We start from the raw sequence: 25,291 nt of genomic DNA on the forward strand, positions 1-25,291 counted from the left end.
ATATAAATATTCATAGCGCGGACCATCCCTTTATAGGGAAAGTATACACTATGAAAATTTTATTCAAATATGTAAAATGAGAAAAATAAACATGAAGCAAAAATTGTATGTTGGATAATAAAAAGTAATTGAATTTTAAATGTTACATATTAAAAGAATAAATATATATATATATATATATATATATATATATATATATATATATATATATATAATATCTATTTATGTATACATGTATTTATTTATATATATTCATGTATAAATATTCATATATATATATATATATATATATATATATATATATATATATATATATACATACATATATATATATATATATATATATATACATATATATATATATATATACACACACACACACACACATATATATATATATATATATAATACACCCTGAATATGCAAGTAAAGCGACTATTCTTTATTCCTTATTCTTTCGTATTTTAGTGTTTGAATCTACAATAATTTCATCGATTCCTTCTTTTGCATACCGACCAGGATGAAACTGTGCTGAGAAAATAAAGGAAATTGTAAAATAAAAAAATACCTTAATTTACTTCCGAAAAAATGAAATTTTCAGCTTTCAGCTCTTTGAAATTATCACTTTTAATTCAAATAAACGTTTGGGTGTGTGAAATGGTGTGTGAGGATATTCATGTATTGGATTTATTCATGTATTGGACCAACTTGACTGAACCATATAGTATCAAACAATGCTAATTCCACATGTTCAGGGAGGAATTAATTGTATCACTTGACAATGAGGAGAAAATTATAATAATTCATATTTCATATAATAAAACGCAAAAAAATAGTCTCCTTATTTGAATACCAGACAGGATGTGCATATAATTGTTTTGTGAAATTAAGCGAAACTTTAAAATGTCATAACTGTTATTTCACATCCGATTTTGATGAAATGTTCTCTGTAATGCGTGTTGGATTTTTCCTTTTTTTTATTCAAACGAACTTTTTCTTGGGGTGGACTTGTCCTTTAAGATTTTCTGGCCTTCGGTTTAGGGAACAGTGTCCTGTAGGTGTGTGTTATTGTGTATAACTTTGCATTTGGATATAGGTGAATACATGCAGAAGATACATTCTGGCAGCTGAATACGATACACAAGTTTTGATGGGGATGAATACACTGGGATATCAATTTCAAATAAATGAAGTATTTGTAACCATATGCCTCCTGGACTTGGTTATTCACTTACGAGACCTTTTGGAATGACAAAAGTCAATAGATAAATTAAATTGTTTAAAAACTACACGGGTTTTGTTGCAATGAGTTCAAAGTCACACCTACAGGCATTTGACACACCAGGCCCCAAGTAATTTTATTACATTTTTAGCTGAATGGGGAACTTCAGCGTCAGATTATCAGCATCAAACTATCAAAGAATCTTTAAACCTGTTACAACATTCATCAACGCCAAACGAAAATAAAAACATTTCAAAACTGTATTATAGGAGGCGCGAGAGCTCAGTCGGTAGAGCGGGGGTTCGGATTCCGGTGACCCGGGTTCGATTCCCAAGTGGTGCTCTAGTGCCCTATGGTAAGGCATTTATCAGTTAAGCCGTTGGTCCCCTGGTTGCTTGCTCATAGGCATTCGTGCTTTCTTAGCAGTCAGATAAAAAACTCTCAGTATAACCTCGGTATGACATTAGTTTTCTCTAAAGATATGTAAATCGGTTTCCTAAAATACGAGTTTCGTCAAGCCGCTTTATGTATTTCGAAGACGTTGTCTGGATAGCGCCATCTCTTGATTCATAACATTCGCTAATTCGAATTCGAGGGACGACACGCTCATGTCATCCATTTGTAAGAAATATAACAGCTGTCAAAATTAAGAAAAATAGGTGTTAAAAATGGCCCAATTGGCATCCCTCCAATGGAATTAGTTTTCTGATAATATCAGAATACGTTTTCATTTTTTTTTTCTCACAGCAGGAAATCTGCAATTATGAATACTGCAACACATTCTTGGGCAAGTAATTATTTAGTCCACAAAACATCCCCATATGACCAAATGATACAGCAGCAGTAGTCACAATTTATGTTCCTGTCCGAAAATATTATCAGATGTGTATAGTTTATTTTAAATGAATTAATTTGAAATAATATTACAGGTGTGTAACCTCGAACGATCAAAATACACTAAAAAAAAATATGGTATTTAATGATGCTGAAGATGCTCAATGGTGATGATGTTAATGTTAGTGATGATTATGATGTTAATAATGATGTTAATAAAGGTGATGATGATAGTAGTGATGATAATGATGGTGATATTGATGATTATGGCGATGATGTTAGTTATTTACATTTTTTTATGATGATGACGGTGTTGTTGGTGATTACGATGATGTTTATAATGATAATGGTGATCATTGTAATCATCACAACCCTGACTCAACAATACAAACCATACTTAAAGGTCAAGTCCACACCGGAAAATGTTGAATTGCATAAATAGACAAAAGTAAAACTAGCATAATGCTGAAAAGTTTATCAAAATCGGATGTAAATAAGAAGGTTATGACATTTCAAAGTTACGCTAATTTTTTTTCTCACAAAACTGTTATATTCACAATTCAGTGGCATGCAAATGAGACAGTCGATGATGTCCCTCACTCACTATTTCTTTTGTTTTTTATTGTTTGAATTATGCAATATTTCATTTTTTTACAGATTTTACAATAAGGGCCAACTTGACTGAACCATAGAGTATTAAAACAAAGCTATTCCACATGTTCAGGGAGGGTTTAATCTTTGCTTAATTTGACAATGAGGAGAAAATTAGAATATTTCATATTTTATGTAATAAAATGCAAAATAAATTGTAAGTGGTGATGTTATCCGTCTCATTTGCATTCCGACCAAGAGATGCAAAGAATTCTTTGTGAAATTACTCGAAACTTCAAAATGTCATAAATTTCTTATTTTACATCCGATTTTGATAAATTTTTAGTGTTATGCTCATTGGAATTTTTTCATTCATATCAAATTATTGTTGGGGTGGACTTGTCCTTTATTGATAACGGCGGTGACTAGGACTTCTTCAACAATTACGAGGTTTAGTTTGTTTACAGCTCTTCTATTTCTTATATTTTCCATATTTTTGTTAAAATCATACCAATCGACTGCAATAAAAGCTCTCATAATTATACCCACTTTCAAGATGATGATGGGATCACTCACACCTGTAGGACTTTTTAATTTACAGACATTTTCTTATTATGGATCCCGTATGCTGCTAATTTAGTACATTAAATGAAATTCACAATTTTCATTTCATTTTAAAACATAAGACACTGGGGCTGATGTGGTTCGTAAAGTGAAACCACTAAATTTTAAATGATAAAACCCTTTGCCTATGCCCCATCCTCTTCAAGCCCCTCCCTAGGCATCCAAAAGCGTACCACTTTTCTAGTACACACTCTCACACTAGTACACACCGCACACCCACACGCGAATACACATACATGCGCGAACGCACACACACACTTTCGTCACTGGACTGGATGTGAAAACACTTCCTCTCGTTACTGGTCTCCTTCACAAACAACACAGATGCCTGTTATACATCGGAGTTACCGACAACGGGTGCATTAGGCTCTACTATCTCCCACCCATCCGGTGTATAGCATATATTTTTGTGGGCTCGTAAGGGAAACACGCCAGTGACGGTTTTTACGAGTTCGGTCTGGGAGAGCTACCGGGCGGTGTGCATCAATTATCAACTGTGTTTATTGTGATTGACGTGCTTTTTGACGGTAAGCAATATTGTCACTACTTGCATTGTCATATTCAATAAGCATTTAATAAATAGTGTAAATTCAAAAGCATCTGAATGCATAGTTACAAGACACAAAGGTTGTGTGATCTAGTGGTTAGAGCATTGCACTCATGATCGTGAGGTCGTGAGTTCGAATCCACGCTCTGCCATTGTCTCCACTTCTTTAAAAAGGCCCGAGAGTAATTTTTGTCGTATATAAGGTCGGCCACTAGGCCTGTTATACCTGATTAACATCGATTAAATATTGATTAAACCTTGATTACACATTAAGGTTCATATAAACGCTGCTGTATAAAATTTAGACTGTGATTTTACTGTTATTTGATAAACAGGGAGCATAACTTTAAAAATGCAAACATTATTCAATTGCTCTTAAGATGCCCTTTTCCAACATGTCAACACGATGCACACACACCCTCAATTGCCGATACACACACGTCGAAGATCACGTGAAATACTCACTTTTATTGTGTGTGTAGGTGTGTGTGCGTGGTGAGGGTGACATGGTGGGTGCAAGTGAAAATATGTGGGGGGATGGTGGCTTAATAAAGTTTCGGACATGGATTATCTATAAACTGGACAATTTAAGCGTCCATTCTTAAACTAGAATTCGTGATGTGGAACAAGAAAGATTAAAGTATTAAAAAGCTCAAATGCAGAACAATATGCATGGTCCTAATCTAAAATGTATGCTCTCGTCCAACGGCACTTCATAAAAATACCAGCAATTCGTTTATGAAAAGGACACGTGTTTCTGAGGTGAGTCACACACTATACATTAGTCAACATGACCTTTGTTCATCAAAGTGTGACAGATGGGAAATGGAAATGAATTATTTTTATTTTCAGCTCCATTGTTATATTCTGTTATTTTAGATCTGGGGCGAAAACTCAGGACCAAGGCGGCCGGGACAAACCTTTACATGCAAAGGTAAGTCTGAATGGTATTTCATATTGTTTGATATATTTTGTTTGTTTTTTAATTCAATTTATTTGGCCTTACGGATTGTAGTATTTATATAATTATTTTGCGTTTGAAATGCTACATCATAACCATATACATAATTATATCACATATGGCATTCCAAGGCAGAAAATGTGGGTTCTAATTAAGTAGTCATGCTTATGATTTCGAAACAAAATGAAGGTATTAAAACGATATACCACATTCCGTTCTATTCTGCCTATTTAAATTAGTGCATTTCAATTTAGTCAGTGGCGTAACTACGGGGGGGCATGGGGGGCACGTGCCCCCCCCCCAATCGGCTGACCAAAAAAAAAGGGGGGGGGGAGGAGAAAAAGAGGAAGAAAGGGAGAGAAACGTAGTGGAAAAGAAGACATTATTGTTCATTATAATGTTATATTATATCATAATTATGTTATATTACATAAGAAACATTTCTTTTCATAACTTTATGAAACATAATTTGCATAGGGCCTATGTCTTCATTGTTCCTGGTGCTCGCATTGTCTGTTTACCGAGATATATAATCCTGTTATACTATAAAACCTCCCGTTTTCAAGTCAATATACAACAAACTGCCAAATGTATTTCCTCGCACTTCGAGTTATTATTGTTTTATGTACAATAGTGTGCTTCTTTTTCATGACTACTTAAAAGTGATGGCCCCATTTAAGGTCTTAATATAAATCATTTCCTGTCCGTGCTTACGTTCGCAGTAGTGGCTTTGTGTAATATGTCTGCTCTCCATGAATTCGTAGAATCAGTCCTTAATATGTCCCTTTTTCTGATCTGAATATCAAAAATTTTCAGCTCGCGCTTCGCACTCGCATCATTTGGTTAGTGAACTACGTATGGTCTTCGTGAATTCCTACAAATAAGCCTTAAAATGCCCCCCCTTCAGGTCTGAATTTCCTAAATTTTCAGCTCGCGCTTCGCGCTCGCAAGATTTGATTAGTGGGATGGGTATGTTAATCATGATTACAAGTACTTTATGTGCATGTTTAGATGTAATTCTAACAAAATAAGCAAGCGCTTATGGGCAATCGCATTAGATGACTATGGTGAGATGTGTATACTCTTAATGGATTCCTAAAATATAGTCCTTAAAATCTTCCTGTTTGGAGAGTCAATATTTAAAAAAATTTCAGCTCGCGCTTCGCGCTCGCATTATTTAGCGAGACAGGTACGTATCATGGTTACAAAAGACTGATTATAATGTCCCTATTTAGGTCTGAATGTCCGTTTAATGGCACTGTCCTTAAAATGTCTCTGTTAGGTCAGTATACCTGGCAACTGGGCGCGCTTCGCGCGCTCACGAAGTGACTCAAAATTTTTGCTGGTGCCCCCCCAATGCCGTGACCCACGGTACGCCACTGAATTTAGTGATATTCATGATACTGTGACGAAAACTGAGCGTAAGTAAAAGGCAATGAATGTAATTTCTTTTTTCATATAACCATAGTATAAAACATAGATGATAATGATGTTGACAACAAAAAATAACATCAAATTCGCTATAATAAATGTGACGGTAAGAACAATACTATTTCCATACTACTACTACTACTACTATTACTTTTACTACTACTATACTACCATCACAACTACTCTGTTACTACTACTACTTCTATTACTTATACTACTACTATAATTACTATTACTACTACTACTACTACTTCTACTACTACTGCTACCACCACCACCATCACCACCACCATTACTCATCCTACAACTACCTGACTACTACTACTACTATTACTACTACTAATACTACTACTACTAATACTCAGTCTTCTTCTTCATGCATTTCTAACTTGATAATGAAAATAATTATCACAAAAAGCGATATGAAATTCAACCAGTTTTTAGATGCTAATTTTTTTTTGGCTGCAAATGGCTGCCGTACTCGGGGATACCAAAACGGGACGAGGGCAGAAGTTAACGCATGTAGCTGCGTTACAAAGAAAAACGTATATGACCAAATACCATACATATGTACATAATTCTTTGAATAGAACACATATCTGCATAATTTTACCATTCCAATGGAGATATTTTCCATGTATGTACAGAACAGCAACACTACAATACCACGTGAGCCCAGAGAAACAAACATTACTGAGTGTAGATTATATGATTCTATCACCTGACTTCACACTTAAATATCTAAAACAGAACTTGAACACTTCCAATATGTTTATTTTCTTAAAGGTTCACTAACCTTTTTGCCGAATGTTGGTATATACATATATATAAATGTATATGTATATATATATTTATATATATATATATATATATATACATATATATATCCGATTGTAGTTAAAACGGGCTCAATTAATTCAGCACAATCGAATGAAAATGGGAGACTGCGGCTAACAGACTATTTATTTCCGATCTACTAGATCTCGTAGACACATGAGCGGAGTCTCCTGTAAATGGATAGCTTTCGTATTTGCCTTCCGTCTGGAACATATTTAATGCATTTTCTCCCGCAAATGTATTTTTTTCTCTGGAATGGAGACACATTAGTCATTTGTATTCTGCCTTTCCTTACAACTGTTCATTATTCCTCAGTTTGCAGCAAACTGATTTATTCTAAAGTCATTAAGTCATTAAAGAATAATTTGAGTAACTATGTCGTATGTCCCTGCTTTGCCATGCATGTCGTATACTTTTTAAACCTTCCAGCTTAGAAAAGGCTAACCATGACTTAATTGTAATAATATTTGCAAACTTAAGTTCAAGATTTTACCGACATTCAAAAAATATATTTCTTGATTAATTTATTTATATATCTGTAGTTCTATTTTACATGGTGGCATTGTCAATTTCAAAACTGCTTTCCACAACGGCCCTGTCACTTGTCACAATTTGCTCTAATTTATAAAGTTGAATCAGTAATATTAACATAACACAAATTAAATATTCACTTATATACATATCTATATAAATATGGAACCCAAAAGAATTGAAAAAGACTAACAAACACAAGAAATATACATGAAAATCTAAACAATGAATCAATTAGTTTCAAAATAAACGAAACCCTCAAAAACAAACCCAATAAACTATTTTGAAAAAAAAGTAAACAAATCATATGAAGTTCATCCTAATCAAATAATCAAAATAAAATTGATATCATACATGATTTCAAAGGATTAATTAACTTTGAGGATTGTTTTTAAATAAGGGCTTCAGACCTTAGGTTTCGCGAATGAAAGTGATTATTTTCCTTCCATAGCTTATCATTCGAGCAACTGAGTGACCGATTACCTAAAAAAAAATATCAGGTAATTCCTATTTGCTTTAATGAATAGCTTTTATGATTTTTTAAAACAAGGTTCCAAGGTAAGAAACATCCGTTAATTTGAATCGATTTCTACCAGCCTTCTCTCGCAAGTCCGTGTCAGAAATACCCCATCCCCTGAAGAATGGGGAGGGAGTTACCCTCCCCCTTTCTCCCCTTACTATGTAACGCTCAAACAATGGACTCCCACAAATCAAGGGTTTCCTTCATTTCGTTGAGCTTTTTTCATAGACGAGTGTTCCTGATTATTCCAGTGGCGTAATGAGCAAAACATTGTGAGGAGCCCAGAAACGGCGAATTTGGCTTGATTCATAAAAAAGTTGCGAGCGAGCGAATCGAGTTAGCAAAAAAAAATACAAAAATTACATTTTGTGCGAGGTTTTCACATAATATTCGGAGAATAATCTATTTTTAACCTACTATCTTTCCTTTTCTCCTTTTGTTGTAGGTCATGATTCATTTTTGTTTATATATCTATTATTATTATTTGTGTGTGTGTGTGGGCGCCCCCATCTGTACCCCCACTGCGTCATTTTCCCGACTTCATTTACTGCACACTGAGCATTCCCATTTCGATTGAAGTTACATTACAAAAAATAGTTCCTTACGATGAAATACCTTGTCTGCTCCCCAACGACATGGGTTGATAATAAGTGAACTTTTTTCATAAGATTGCATTGCTGGCGTGCCAATGTGTGCACTGTATCGTTATGATATATCACCGGACCTTGGAGGTGAGACCTCCCCGATCAAATGTGATACGAAGCAGGAGCAGGGGCCAAGATCATTACCGAGGATGATTATAATAATAATTGTAACGCCAATAATTGTGATGTTATGACAGTGATGTGAATAAAATGACAGTAATACTAATTATAATAGTGATGATGATGATAATATTAATCATAAAAGTAATGATAATACTATGATGATAATGGTGACAATGATATTAATATAACAACAAAAATAATGATTCGGGATTTACTACTACTAATAATAATGACAATAACAATAATAATAATAAATTACATTTATAATGCGCTTACTACGGGTGTTTCTTAGCGCACTGTGTTTTGTTTATGGTTTATACTTGGTGGAGAAATAATGACACAACACTAAAACAGCTAATACTATATTCAATTCAAAACTGGTGTGGACCTGCGACCGACCCACAACTGTCAGTCATCTATTTCACACTTAGGTTTTGAGTAGGGTCTTGAACTAACAGACTTGTCATTATGAATTTGAGATGAGAGCTTATTCCAGAGAGAAAGGGCAGTTGAAGAAAAGGCGCCGTCACCATGATTTCTTAATAGAATTTTGTTGAGAATTAGTGTTTATTCCAGTTAATTTCTGAGAGACTTCAAGGTCTTGTCGTTACCATATCTCATCCTGTCACCATGGTTACGAACCTGAAGGATAAAAGCACTTTAAAATGCAAAAGGTTCAAAGTCCAAGTCTTATATTTGGAAAATCTGCCACCACACTACACCCTACACAGTTGCATCTTATTCTATATTTGCATGTAGATTCTAATTACCTCGATCGTTTATGTCTTTCCCATATGCTTTACTATTTTCCTCCCTCCCGTTACTTGATATCTCTTAAATATCATCTTTCTATTTCCTTTCATTCTTTATCCTACCTCTCCCTCCTTTCTCCGCTATCTCACCCCCCCCCCCCTGGTTCCGCCATTGTCTGCTCCCCATGTCTCGTCTGGCGCCTGTTTCTCCGATTTCATTTCACATCAATCGGCGTTGAAATCGATCTCAATCAACGCACCGGAAACATTCTGTTGACATATTCTTAAGTTATCGTCTGGCGACGGAGTCCAGGTGTTAGTCGTGTGTTTCCTTGCGTTACATGCGTGTTCAATACTACATTATTAGACGAGTTGTGTGTTTTCGTATGGTACACGCACATTAAAAACCGCACCAGACGACATTGACATTATTGTTTGAATGAATGAACTGAGTTGTACACGCATGTATAGTTATCTATTGTATTTAATCGGACCTAACTGTACATGTACTATGCATAGTAAAAAACAATTTTATTATTTTTCTATACAAAGTTTCAGACTCCTGTAAAAAGTGTACAACATTTCAAAAAGCGCTTTTACATTTATGGTGTGTTCACAGTGTGTTCGCAGTGTGTTCATAGTGTGTTCATTGTGTTCATTGTGTTCATAGTATGTTCATTGTGTTCATTGTGTTCATTGTGTTCATAGTGTGTTTTCAGTGTGTTCGCAGTGTGTTCATAGTGTGTTCATAATGTGTTCATAGTGTGTTCACAGTGTGTTCATACTGTGTTCATAATGTGTTCATAGTGTGTCCGCAGTGTGTAACTAGTGTGTGCGTAGTGTGGTTTGTAGGGTGATCATATTGCAATATTTATATTGGAATTATTTTGTTTTAAAAATAAATGGGGTCCTTTGTTATTCTCTACTTGCATACCTGTTTGTTTGATTTTGTATTTTGTTTACTTCTGCATTTTGCTCTGGGAATGTAAAAATAAAGAATAGCAAATTGTCCTGATTAGTGCCAAGTTTTGAAATATATGAGTATTAAAAAGAAGGTATTAACATTTCATTCATAAGCTTTATCTGCACCGACCTACCTGCATGGCACCATCATTAGTATATCGGAGAGATGTTTGGCTGAAGTCAGAAATTAATTCATTCGTCTGCATTTGAAGTCTGAGTGATCCTCAAGATGTGTGCTCTCAGGTGAAGTTTCATGCCCTGTGAGCAGATCAAGGCAGACATCATTTCCATTATTACATTACGCGCACACTACGCGCATTATACGGCGTACCTTGTTCAAGGACGTTTACTGAAGAAACGCCGTTAATTTAATTTCAAACAGAATAGATGTACCTCTATTAGATTAAATATAGCAGTTTGAATTTAATAGGGTATAAACATGCTGCTGCCATGGTTATGGTATGCATGCAGAAGTACGATCTAGTTATGCGGTGTGTAAGCAGTCTCCTCTTCATTCTCTTTCCCTTCTTCAAGGCTTCTCTATCTCTCTGTAATCATTCTTCACAATGAATTGTTGGCTGTTTCATAAGGCTGTTCGTAAGATAAGAACGACTGGTAATCCTTTCTTGTGGTAAATGGTATATACATTGGAAATAGTTTAGCGCGTGAGAAAGGATCACCAGTCGTTCGTAAAGTCGCTCTTAACTTACGAACAGCGTTATGAAACGGCCCCCAGATGACTAAAATATGGAAAGGAATATGAATTCATGAATACTTTTATCTTGAAGTAGCATTTATGCTTCCGTATACAAATCACGGTGATTAAAATATTAATCATTTATCAAATTCGCGTTCATCAACAGGTATTCTCCGTAATGAATCACCTTTTGACAAAGTATAAGACGAATTAATGCTTAGAGGTCCCAATGTTATGACAATAAATGTAGGGCTATTATGAGCCCCTCTTTGTGAATAATTGCGAAGTTTTTAACAGTTTAATGATTCTTTTGAAATGTAAGTGATTATTCTCTGGTAGGGTGGGTTTGAATTTTGTCAACATATTTTTGTTTTTCGTGATGACACGGATTCCTAAAATAGGGCTCCCTACACTGACATCCCAATTCGATTTTTTTTTCACTGATAATGATGCTCACTTGCCCGGAGAAAGAGAAGATAGAAGAGAAGGAGAGAGAGATAGGGAGAGAGAATGAAAGAGAGAGAGGGAAAGAGAGGGGGGAGGGGGAGAGATGGATGTGGACATGGTGGAGGCAAATGTAATAAGATATATTTATGATATCCGTTAGCGTCTTGTATTACATAGCGCGGTGATTATGAATTGAAACACAATCTACCCATTTCTCTCCTATCATAAGCGTCATTGCGTGCAGGGCAAAATTCCTTTATTTTCTCCTTGATTTTACAACTAGGGCAACATGGGTAAGGAGAATTATAATTACCCCCAGCTGGAAATGATAATAATACATTTCGTAATAGTATTGACTAATAATGAGAATCATACTGACGATGCCAACAACGATCAAAACTATCATTTACTTACTGATGATGATAATAATAATATACAGTGCGTCCCACACAAACAAAAAACTTTGGGGGGATAGATTTCACAATTATTTTTATGTTTTTACTATAAGTTTGATACTCATGGCAAGAGTGGAATCTCATCTCTCATTTGAAACCAAATGCTTAGCAAATCGTTCACGCATGGCAGATAACACACAATAAATGTTGAGACATATCAGAAACGATTTGTGCAGAAACTTACTTGTGAATCTGAATCCAATCTCGTTTCAGGGATCAGTGAGAGAAACTCTTAAACAAAGAATACAAAAGAAATGCTAATGAGCCAATCGTCGAGTATGCACTGTCGTCGTATCACGAACCAATCATGTCCAATTTTTCTGCGAAACCTGGTTTTGACAGTAAAATTTCAAACTCGTCTTGCTCATTACTGCGAGAAGTGTATGACTGATATAAGGTATAACAATAAAGATAAATAATCAAGTTATAAGGTTATTTAAATGAAATATAATTAATATGAATTTGAATTAAAAAGACATTGGAATCCATTTTTTCTGGAACGCACTGTATAGCATATATGAGGCGCCGATTTATCTGGTTGCCTATTCAACGGCGCACCTATATATTACCCCAGCTGTACCTCGAGAGGGTAAGTGCTTGGTGTATTCAAGTAATTAATCCTACCGGGTACCCATTCTACCTACCTGGGTTCATTTCAGCACAATGTGGGTAAATTTCTTGCTGAAGGAAAGTACGACATGGCTGGGATTCGAACCCACGTCCTACCGATTGAAAGACGAGAGTCGTAGCCACTAGACTACGACGTATCCCGATGATCATCATCATCGATGATGATCATAATAACAACGATTATATAATAATAATGGAGAAGCGAAGAAAAAGAATAAAAATCATAACGATAATGATAAAAATGATATTAAAAATTTGTTTTTTCTAAACGATGTGATGATGATACAAGTAGATCATCTCATACATTCAAAAAAGTTCTTTTTACTCTTTCTCAGAAGTATATAAGGTACTATTGATCATCTACCTCTTAATGATGATGATAACAATGATTATACTGTATAATTGCGAAACGAGGAAGAAGAACAAAACTAATATCAACGATAAAAGTAACACTTGAAATTATAACAATGACAATGATATTAATAATTTATAGTTTTCTTACCTGATGAAAACCATCTCAAGCATTCTAATATTTCATTTTACCTTTTCTCAGAAGTAAAAAAAATCGAACAACACGTACCTGCCTTGAGGTTCCATGTGTTTCTGTTTTCTTTCGACCCGAATATTTCAAATTTTCTACGATAATATTACTTGAAGCAGAAACGATTTCCTTTAAATTAGGGCTGACTATACAGCTGTACATGCCAGAATAGCAGTTCATTGTGTAATTCTCTCTGTATATATAATGCAATAAATATGCCACATATCCATCTCAAATAGGCGTGGTTGTTAAGTAAACGGGTCACAGATGTAGATTACATTTCCAGGGCCATGTGTTTAACGTGTATATAGGAATGTCGAAGTTGTCAAGTAATATAGGGCTTTTAGATATTGATTTTTTTATATCTAAAGGCATTTGTTTATGATCTGAACAATTCTCGATCATTAATTTTCATGACATTAAAATAGGTTTCATTTAACTATGATAATCAATCTTTAATGTTTAAATGACATCGAACCGGTGCACGTTTATTAGCATATTATTCAACTGTTAAACCACTTAATACATACACACATACATACATCATGTACAAACATGTATATATATACTATATATACATATACAGTATATAATATATATATATATATATATATATATATATACATATATATTCATTTAAATATGATATCACTCATTTCAAAATTTTATGGCATCGCTCATGTGAAATAACACAAGCAGGTTCACATCTAAACCTGATAACAGGGAGGAAGTTAGATTGATAATTTTAATCAAATTATAGTCATCCCTGTCGGAGCGAATAGGCCTACAGTGTCACACAGTATGTTCACATTGTGTCAGCAGTGTGATCACAGTGTAATCACAGTTTGTTCATTGTGTGTTCACAGTTTGATCACATAGTGTGTTCATGATGTGATCATAATCTGTTCACAGTATGATCGCAGTATTTTGTTAGTGTCATTACTTACTGTGATCACGGTTTGTTAATGGTATGATCACAGTTTGTTCATAGTGTGATCAGAGTGTGTTCACGGTGTGATTACATAATGTGATCACGCTGTGTTCATAGTGTGGTCACAGTGTGGAACACAATGTGAATACATCTTTACACTCATTAAATGCGCAAATGGAACCTGAATCTAATTTGTGATCCTGCAAACCTTAGAAGTACTCAAAGTTTAAATTGTCTTCACACTAGTGAATTCGAACATTTGATTTGTCAATGAAATTACAAAATAGTTCGCTGTTTGAATTATTATGATGTGTCGTAATATGATCCACATACACTGTAGAACTGACCAGTGTGTAAAACTATGTTTACACTGTTGAATTCGATTATTTCAACAGTGTGAATTACAATGCCACGTAGTCCACTTTGTGAAATGTCAGCACTAACACTGTGGAAGTGTCAACAGTGTGGATAAATCCTTTCATTGTTATTTGAGCACCTCAACAGTGTGAGACACTTCTACACACAGTCTACCATGTAAACTCACATATTTCCTTTTTTTGCGAGAAAAAGAAATCGGAAACATATTTCTCAGTGAATGTACAGTATACAGCGCAAGGGATTCGCATGATTATTGATATCGAATTTGCCTGTTTTCCGGTTCGAATGATATTTCATGAATTATTTATATGTCAGGTTTTGCGAAAATGAATATAAATTGCATGTTATTTGATTATCCCTCGTTTCCTAAAATCTGCTGTGATCTTCTCCCTCTAGAATGCTACCAGATTTAGTCTCAACTCAATTCGCTAAGACTTATATAAATTAAAATTTCTCAAGAGGTACAGCCGTAATGTAATAACTAAAATTTTATGCATGGAATTTTTTAAAAGATTTAATGTTTTGAAGAATCGATATGAGTTATAGAATTCGTCAATCTTCTGACGCGAGCGAGAGCGGGACATACTGTTAGTTTATAAAAATAAAATTGATTTATGTGCATTGGGGCTGAGCATGGTATCTTAATATAGGGGAGGGGGTGGGCAAAACTACTTTTTCCGCAATTTAAGTAACAGGATAATACAGAACTACCATTATTATGCGACCAATCTCTTTTTTAACGGTCTTTAATCTATCTTCCTTTTCCTTTTTTCTCTCCACGTTTCCTGCCCCTTTTTGAAAGAAAATCATGGGGGTCGCCGCCCCCTGCCCCTGTTCCATCGCCCCTGTTTGTTTGTGTTTTCGTGAATCCTATTTTGGTGGCATCTGTTGTTAGTGTCATCTCGAGAACATCGAAATGTCATTTGAAGAGGTCGATGTATACATCATAATGCCTTTTGGGTGGAGTTCTAGGATATCTGGTATACGTGTAATGAACATGGGATTTTGAAACAAAAAATGGATATCATTGAATTGCTATGACTTTCCTAGGCCCTCCCTACAAGAGACAAATGACAGAAAACAACAAAATCATTTATCACCATCGAAGATCTTAATGGTGAAAAGGATCACTCACAAAACCTTCTGTATGCACGGGAGTCATAACGATACATTTGCATGTGAAAACACGCAGCGATTAAAGCAACCGGGGTAATATGAGGAAAACATTACCATCGTACATGTATGTATGGTCATAGAGGGTAGGAGCCGGCCAGTATTTTATTGCTGCTTCGAATCTTATGCATGATTAAAGCTCAAAGCCCATGCGAATAGACATGATGGATTGCAGGCGTGGACCTAATGAAATTCATCAACTATCAGTTCAGACGGTCGAACCATCTTCTCAAGATTATAACCCTCTCCATCAGGGCTAACCACACAAGGCGAGAGAGAGGGGGGGGGGGGGGGTAAGTTATAAATAATGAATAACATGCAGCATTTATATAGCGCGTAATAATGTTACTAAGCGATGCATTCTATTACCCCAGCATTAACAGCACGGCTACCCTGATCAGAAGCTCGAGCAATCAAGGAATTCCTTCCTACCGGGTAAACCTGGGTGGAGAGGGGTAAATGTAGATAAGCGCCTTGCCAAAGGATGCGAGTGCTGCAGTGTGGTTCAAAGTCCGGAGTTGTGGGCACAAAGAATAAGAGAAGAAATGAACATGGGGAAGAATGGAGAAAATAGTTTTAAAAGATTCCCCGTCTATATAATAAAATAAAACAAAACAAAATAATTCTTTGACCCTTGATTTCATATCGCCAGCAGTATATCCCCGTCCCATATTCTTCAAAATGCCTGTTTCACAAAATTTTGCTTTTTTTACTTGAAATTATGGAATACACTGTGAACTCATCACCACAATGCTAAATTTGAGAATTTCAAAAGTGTGATCGTATTTCACATAGTTCACTATGTGTACACACTGTGAACGCTCATATTGACAAGTGTCCACATTGTGTAATTGTTTTCATATGGTTATATTTAAGCACTTTGTTAGTGGTGATGTAACCACAGTTTTATCCTGGAGTCTGGACAAACGACATACTTGCAATTTTTCGTCAGCTCGGAAACTTGGGACGCACTGCTGTTCCGGTTGACCAATTTTCGACAAAGACCTCCAATCTGTTTATTGTCATTTGGCGGGATTTTCAATACATTTTTTGTGTTGTGAAATTCGTTGTGCGTCTCGGTACAAAAACCGGCTCATGATCAATGTGATGTAGCCTGTAATGAGGTGTCTAGACCGTACTCGCAATTAACCTTGAAATCTATGAGGCGATATTAAAGATGCAAAATGAAGTGTCTACCGACCGCTGCTGTGACCTCATTGATAATACCGTAGGCCCTTTCCAATTGGGGTGAAAAAACACAAACTATGCAGCAATGTAAGTATTTTCTTGTGAGGAAATTGATTGGAAATTCTTTAATGATTTTGGTTGTTTAAACGCAGTTTTGGTCTTATTTCCGATATTCCTAAACTTACTTGAAATGTTTCATATAAGGTATTTTTTAATTTTGTTACAAATGATAAAGGAAAGCATTTTTTTCGGGGTAATTTAATTTAAAATATTTATTCGTTTTATTATTCATGTTATCGAAATTGAAGTATTTAAGACTCAAGAAAACGAGATAAATTAATGCAATGATCATTATTAGAGAAAAACACATTCATACCCTGAGTCTGTGGGTCTATTCGGCTATGGTTACATATAGTATTGTCCCCATGCTTATATAAGGTGATATCCAAGACTAGGTGTTCATCATTCAATATTGATTATGTATTTGCCAGGTCCTTGTATTTCCCTGGGAATGTGATTCACCCTAATCGTTTTAGCGATGGGCGTTTCCTGTATGACGTTGACGTAACAAAAAGAGTAATTATGATTCCAATCGCAGCAGATTATTAGACTTGTGTTCGCGCATACCATCAGACCCCCCCCCCCCGCAACACATACAAACACACACACGCAAACGGGCACGTAAAGACTATCGTATGAATATAAGCTAACATTTAAGGAATTCATGTTTCTTTTACAAACATTTGAATCCACAGAGTTATCATGGTTATAATGTGGATGATATCGAATAAATTCCCGCTCTCACAAATACACACACACGTTAGACGCACCCCGAATGCACCCTTATGCATACACACACCCACCCCTTCGCACACACCCACAATCATCCACCCTCACCCACCCCCCACACACACACACACACACACACGGAAACTTCTCTTCGAATCATGTATGAAGTAACATAATAAAACTCATCATATTAAAAATACTTTCACACTTTCTTTTCTAATCCCTTAAATATTATAGTTAAATCCAACAGGATGATATGGAGGATATCCTAACATTATCCCAGTCTTCCGAAAAAAAAGCATTTGAAAATGAAAAAAAAACATTTTCCTTCAGGGGAGAAATTACAACACATTTCATGACAGCAATTACATCAGGAATAATAGTTGCAGCGTTGGGTAAGATAAGAAAAAATGACAAATTGGACGACTCGTTAATCCAAGCAATGATTGAGAAATAGTAAACGACTGATGAAGAAAAGGAAGAGAAATAGCAAGATGATAATGGCAATAGTGGTAATGAGACGATATTATTGACGATGGTGATGATGAAGAGTCGATAATTATGATGGTGACGGTGAAGATGAAGATGTTTAAAATCACGACGATGACGATCAGCAGAGTACTGAGCAAAAGAAAAATTGAGCAGTATATGCATATTGTATAGGGCAATTCTTGGTATGTAAATAAGTGGTCTTTTAAGTGGGGCATTTTAGCAAACACATTGCAGACGCTTTATGTAACGCAGATATTTTTTTTTCAAAAAGCCCTTCCTAACTAAGATCACCTTGTAAAAATCGGTGAATCAAAATGGCAGTGTTGTCCTGGACTCTGGACAATCCACATATTTGCAATTTTGTGTCTGGTCCTAATCTTAAGATGATGTGCTGCCCCACTCCACCAACTTTCGACAATGACCTCTATAGTCTGTCCATTCTGATTTGGCGGGCATTTTCAATAGATTATCAACGTTGCAGAAAGCGAAGTGACTGGTAAAATACGCTGATGTTCTTATGACATATAATTTGAAAGAAAAAAATACATAAGTACTTAAAACAAAATGACAGTTGTTTACATTTGATTAAAAAGGGGTTTCATTTTCTTTCCATTCCCCTTATATTTTTTTTAGTATGGCATTTAAACAGTTAATCCTACGGAACATGGTATCTATCCATCTCAGTTGAGTATTCATTGTCATTATGTCTGCTCTGTGCGACAATGTTTCAACATGATTCATGTTGCACGTGACCCCTTTAACATTGCCCGTCTTCTCATATTGCTTCAAGGCTGCATCTAACCTTACCCCCCAGTCACACCAAGCGTGTCTCCGAACCTCAGACAAATAGACAAGCTATTAGAATTCGAGCGGCTCATCCTCGATCGCATTGGGATCGGTTTTGCTGGTGTTGCTCTAACATTATGTCCCATGTCACTGTCCAATTACATTACGTGTGCATGGAGCAAAAAACATAATTCTAGGTCCCGTCTCATGTAGACTTGTTATAATCACAAATGCACGATTTCTACAACAAATTTATTATCAGCCAATCGGATTACAGTAGCTTTTAATTGTTATATAAGTTGGTTATTATAACAAGTTTCAGGAAACGGGCCTCTGTTTTTGGAAATTCTCAATAAAAAAACGATTTCATTTACTGATTTCTTAAAAAAAAATGTTACTGTTTGTTTGATACCGTTCTTTTCATTCAAACTGCTAAACGTCAGGGTGAACCTAGCTTAACCCAAAGTTATATTCTTGTTGTCTGTCGTTCTTCTCATATAGCATCTTCTATCTTTATTACGCCTGTACCCTCATCCGGAACGCTAGGCCTCATACCAAGCATCAGGGTTCTGGTAAATAACACGTCTATCCAGTAATCACCTAATTGGACTTATGTGAAGCACAGAAAACAAATAATTTCCGTTGAACCAGGGAATGGCATTACCATCTTTCTAGAATTAAGGGTAAATCCCAGAGGACTTGGGCCAGCTCAAAGAGTAACTGGTAATTACATGATCGGACTTGAACCAAATGATACCTTGGATAAATGAATGTGTATAGTATCCATTGTACGTGGGAGCAGACGTAATTGGGATATCATCTTGATCTCGTTTGTTTTTTTATTCCCCTTTGCACCCCTACTCTACCATTCCTTCTACCCTGGGCCACCAAGTGAAGTTTTTGGAGAAGTGCTCTTCTGTCACAGACCCACTTCCGGTGCAGCCAGAGTATGCTTCCATCCGGACCACATCCATGTTTTTCACCGACCCTCTTCCCTCTCATCACCCCCCTTTCTCGCTCAAGCCCCCCCCCCCGCACACACACAAACGCAAGGGCGTTTATTTGCACACACACGCCCTCACCTAACGTCACTGTCACACGCTGGATATCATACAATCGTACCCCTCTCTCATGTTGTGCTTATGCAATCAAATCCGTACCCCGGCCCACGTACCCGTAAACGCCCCTTCACACACTCTCTTCTTTCATCCCCGGGTGTTGTTTTAACATGCTAGTCCTTTGCATCTGCTTTTCATTTCTGTCTCCTCTCTCTCTTTCTAATTCCCCTTCCCCCTCTGTTTTTCTTTTAGACAAACACCCTCCCACACAAATGCACAACGCACACGCACCCCGCACACACACCGGTCCTGGCACACACACACAAGTATAGAGCTTTATATTGTTCTCCCTCTCCATCTCATTCCCAGCTCCTCTCTCCTATTTCTCAATCTCTCCTATTCATTTAACCATCTATTTTTAACCCCCTTCTGATTTTCTATTTCTCTTCATGCTTCCTATGTTTGACACCTCCTCCCTAACCACAATTCTCACTTCTACTCATAATCATAAGTGTTTATGCCACAATTCATCTATCATATTTCATATGCTTTATCGTGATAATCTAATACATCTCTCATATTAACCTAAAAAAAGCACTCTCCCATCCACATACTGGTTTATTTTTACGTTGTATAGTGGTGGTCGTTACATAAAGCTGTTCGTAATTTAAAGGGGGAGTTCATCCTTGCCAAAAGTTTGTTGTAAAAATACCAGAAAAAACAAGAAAAAATATTGGTGAAGGCTTGAGCTATATCCATTAAAGATTAAAGTGGTTATTAGTATTGTACGTTTTTGATTTGTGACGTCATAAACGAGCAGCTGCCCCATGTGTTATTTAATATGAAATGCATAAATTTCAATTTTTAATGGTTCATGACGACATAAAATTTTCTTCTTTCAGGAATGGGTGCAAAAATAGCTCCATGGTTGATATATTGAAGGTACAATCAAACCCATTTTATTTAGTATAGAAAATTACATTTCACTTTTTTTATTAACGTTATGCGAGTAGCTGCTTGCATATAACATAAAAAAGAAATTTCCAATAATTTTTTATATTTTTGATGGATGTTCCTCAAACCCTCAATGATTTTTATCATATTTTCTGCTATTTTTGCAAATAACTTTTTACCTTGGTGAAGTTCCCCTTAATCAAGAACTTAACGCGCGACTGCTGCTCTTTCTTGTGTTAAATGATGTCTCCCTATGTAGCTGAATTAGCACTTTATGTTTTAGTCGTGAATAGAACCGTGTGTAGCTTTACGATTAATTTATGAAACAAGACCTCGTTGTCTATATATTAACCGGTGGCGTAATGAGCCAAAAATATTCGAGGGGCCAGATATGGCAAAATTCATATATTGCGAGCAAGCGAAACGAACAACATTTCGACATTTTTATTACAAAAGTCCCATTTTGTGATAGATTTTAACTTTTTATTTCGAAAATGATATCATATTTCACCCATCTCCCTTTTCTTTTCTCTTTTTTCTTTCTTTTCTTGGTCGTAATTACTTATTTTTCATGTTTGTTTTATTATAATTTATTTATTCATTTGTTTATTTATTTATTTATTCTATCAATATTATTTTATTTTTATTTTTTTTGGGGGGGAGCGCCCCCATCTGTTCGCCAAGTGCTACCAATGCAAGAGAAGAAATTCAAGTTTTGATTCATAGATACATTAGCTTTAATAAGGAGTTTTTGCAACTGCAACATGGTATATTTACTGAAAATGCAAGTCAAATCAAAATGCACGGCGGAAGGATTTTGTCGAAAGTTCGTGGACCGGGAGAGCATATCGTCCGAAGATTCAAGCCGGGCGACAAATGACAAATATGTCGTTTGTACAGAGTGCAGGGGCTCGTTTCATAAAGAGTTACATCTGTTGTAACTTTGCCATTATAGCAACTACCATGGTAACCTTGATTTCGATTGGCTGCTGAGCCATGTTTCCATGGTAGTTGCCCATAATGTCAAAGTTACAATAGTTGTAACTCTTTATGAAAGGGGCCCCAGATCTAGATCTGTGATAATATGGTGACAATTAATCTTCATTTTAAAGACTCCTGAAATATTTGTTTACTGGAACTACAGGTCATTAGCTTTAATAGGTGGTATATTATATTATATAATATTATATTATACAACTGTTGAAACTTTGCCATAATGGCAAAGTTTCAACAGTTGTATCTCTTTAAGAAACAGACCCCGGACAACATTTCTGTTTTGATTAACGGAATCTCGACAAAGACTCCTTTGCCATGAAGGGCTTTTTACTATAGATTCTAGATGCGTTCCAGTAGACGTCTGTGTTGTGATTGCGAAATCTCTCTAGTGTTACAAACGAAACAACGCCTATGCTTGATGGAGACCAATGACCGATTTTAATAGTCGAGAGTGAGAAATAATTAGTGAAGCGCCAAAGTGGAAAAAGGTGGTCAATATATCAGCAGTTGAACCTTTACGAGTCCGCCATTAAACCAATAATTTGGGCGTAAATTTACAATAAATTTATAATTATTTCACAACAACCATTGAATGCTGTACCTCACCAGGGTTTACGCCGAGCTTGTACTCAGTTCGAAGTATAATTGGTTTGCACAATATTGACAAAAACGTTGGATGTACTAATCATTTCCTTTGTCTGAGTGGCTTCAAGTGTAATCTGAGCAAAATAATCTGGCATTCATCGACATAAAAGTAATCCTTTTTTAGAATACTCCCATGATCGATCTATCCAAAATATGCTATTTCAACTTGACTAATAGACAAGTATGTAACAGCTTGTATTTTGGAGAGTGTAAGGAAACAACTCACAATTAATTATATATGTTGGATATTTTTTAGTCTATTATGATCAATCCAAATGCATCGTGATACTAAGGACAGACGATAGCCATATCGGTAAAAACTAGACAATAAGAAAATAAAAAATTCGCAGTAAATTTCATAGGGAGATTTTATTTGCAATTTATACATTTCCTTATTCCACTTCCGCCTTTCGGTTACCATATTCATATTTTTTCGGTTCATATTTCACTTTTTTACGGTTATATTTTCTATATTCTGTTACTTTCAGTTTTGTTCAATTGTTAATTGTCATTCTGTTATTTGCATCATCTTTATTTTACCTGATAAAGCGAATATACTAGAAGACCAAGCGATAAAAAGACTTGCAGTATAGTTTACTTCTGCGTTATCATCTTATTCATTGTGTCTCCTCTCACACGTATATTCTAACATTATCAACACTTTCTGTACGTATATCCACACCTCTCTAGTATATATCATATAAATATATTTGGGTTCTGTTGGTGTACATACTGCTACACAATGCAGTATTAAACTATTGAGTTTCCATATTTTCTCTTCAGCTTCTATCATGCCTATGTGCAATATTATAACGGATTTAAAAATGTATATTGTATATTGATTTATATATCACGTATATATATTAATTTTCTTACTCATCTCCTGCTATTACTAACCACTACGTCTACATCTTCTACTGATGGTTATCCTGCATGGGTTCCTCACTGTTTTCGTGTAAACGTGAAAGTCTTTCGCCCCGAGGCACAGGAGGTCTTTTTATAGCGACGTAAATACATGACACATGCCTTGTAGTATGATTATGGGGGAAAAGTGTTTTAATTTTAGACACTATCGATCGAGCCATTGACCACTGCTGAGAGTAAAGGTGGGAGTATAGAAGGGGAATAGGAAGTAGATTGGAGACGTTTGGCTCTTCATTCTTCTAACTTCTGCATAGGTTTCTTCCTCTTCTCCTCCTCCCTCTTCTTCTTCTTTTTCTTCTTCTCCTCCTCCTTCTTCTTTTTCTTCTTTTCCTTTTTCTTCTCCTTCTTATTTGTCCTCTTCTTCTTCTTCTTCTTCATTATCATCTAGTAGTAGTAATAGTAGTAGAAGTAGGTAATCGTAGTAGTAGTATAGAGTAGTAGTATAGTAGTAGTGCTACTACTACTACTACTACTACTACTTCTACTAATACTACTACTACTCACTAGCGTACCTAAGGGTACTGCCCTTCCCCCTGACGAGTCACAGCTGACCCCCTCTTCTTTTGAACTTGAAGACCCTTTTTTATTTTTTGCTTGTCAATTTTTTTTTGGTGCGAAATGTCCTTTATTTACGGTTGAAGACCTTGTTTTGTTTTGTTTTTTTGTTTCTTGGGCTTGTCAAATTTTTGGGATGGCAAATTTGCCCCCCCCCCCTTGGGAAATTCTGGGTACGCCACTGCTACTACTGCTGCTGCTACTACTACTACTACTACTACTACTACTACTACTACTACTACTACTACTGCTGCTGCTGCTGCTACTGCTACTACTTCTACTATTGCTACTACTACCACTACCATGACTTCTATTTGATTCTTTTAAGTTTATTACACCTACTTACGTACGTTAAGAAAATTAAATCACACTGATTAAGGCAAATTCTTATACACAATACATGTCCATATTTTTCAGGTGAAGATGGGATAGACGTACGGTTACTAATATTACCGAAATATTATTACATTAGTGTTAACTTTAAATGTCTTGTGAGAATTCCGATGCACCTAAAGATCCTCCAAGCCGCGACTGCCTTTGACAGGCGAGGGAAGGTCTTAATTTAATCGGATTCTAATTTATGCATGATAACGTCCTCGGGCCCACCGTCTCCTGCTCACGTCTCATCTCCAATTCACCAGGCCTGCCTAATAGTTAACCCCTACACTCCATGTCACTCGTGTGGATCAATAAAATTATTTTCCTTCGCCTTATTTTCTCTCTTCTCCTTCTTCCTCGTTTTTTTTTACCTCCGCCCCCATCTTGTATGTTCCCCATTCGCTTTCACAAATATCTACAATGTGCCCTAATAATAAGACAGTGTATTTTTCTTTCCCTTTTCCCTAACCTCCCTTATCCGCACCCTCTTCCTGGCGCTCTCTCTCTCTCTCCCTCTCCCTTGCTCGTTTTATTTACTCTCCGACGCCCCGTCCTCTGTGTTTCATATTTCGCTACTTCAAACATCTTCCATGTACCCAGGTACATGCCTAAGAGTCACATGTGTATTTTTTCCTCTTTCCCTCTCTTACCCGCCTTCCCCTCTCTTGCTTACTCTCTCTATCTCTCACACACA

The 25,291-nt window shown here is 35.9% G+C and overlaps 1 protein-coding gene across 1 annotated transcript in view; it reads left to right on the forward strand.

The window, feature by feature from the left end:
• The first annotated feature begins 3,515 nt into the window (after positions 1-3,515).
• The window catches only part of LOC121420248 (astrocytic phosphoprotein PEA-15-like), a 30,768-nt gene continuing 8,992 nt past the window's right edge, over positions 3,516-25,291 (forward strand). The window contains exons 1-2 of the mRNA XM_041614817.1: positions 3,516-3,798; positions 4,698-4,752. The gene's annotated coding sequence lies outside the window, so the exon portion shown is untranslated. The remainder of the gene's footprint in view (positions 3,799-4,697; positions 4,753-25,291) is intronic.

The sequence above is a fragment of the Lytechinus variegatus genome, chromosome 8 (genome assembly GCF_018143015.1).
Source record: "Lytechinus variegatus isolate NC3 chromosome 8, Lvar_3.0, whole genome shotgun sequence".
Taxonomy (NCBI): domain Eukaryota; kingdom Metazoa; phylum Echinodermata; class Echinoidea; order Temnopleuroida; family Toxopneustidae; genus Lytechinus; species Lytechinus variegatus.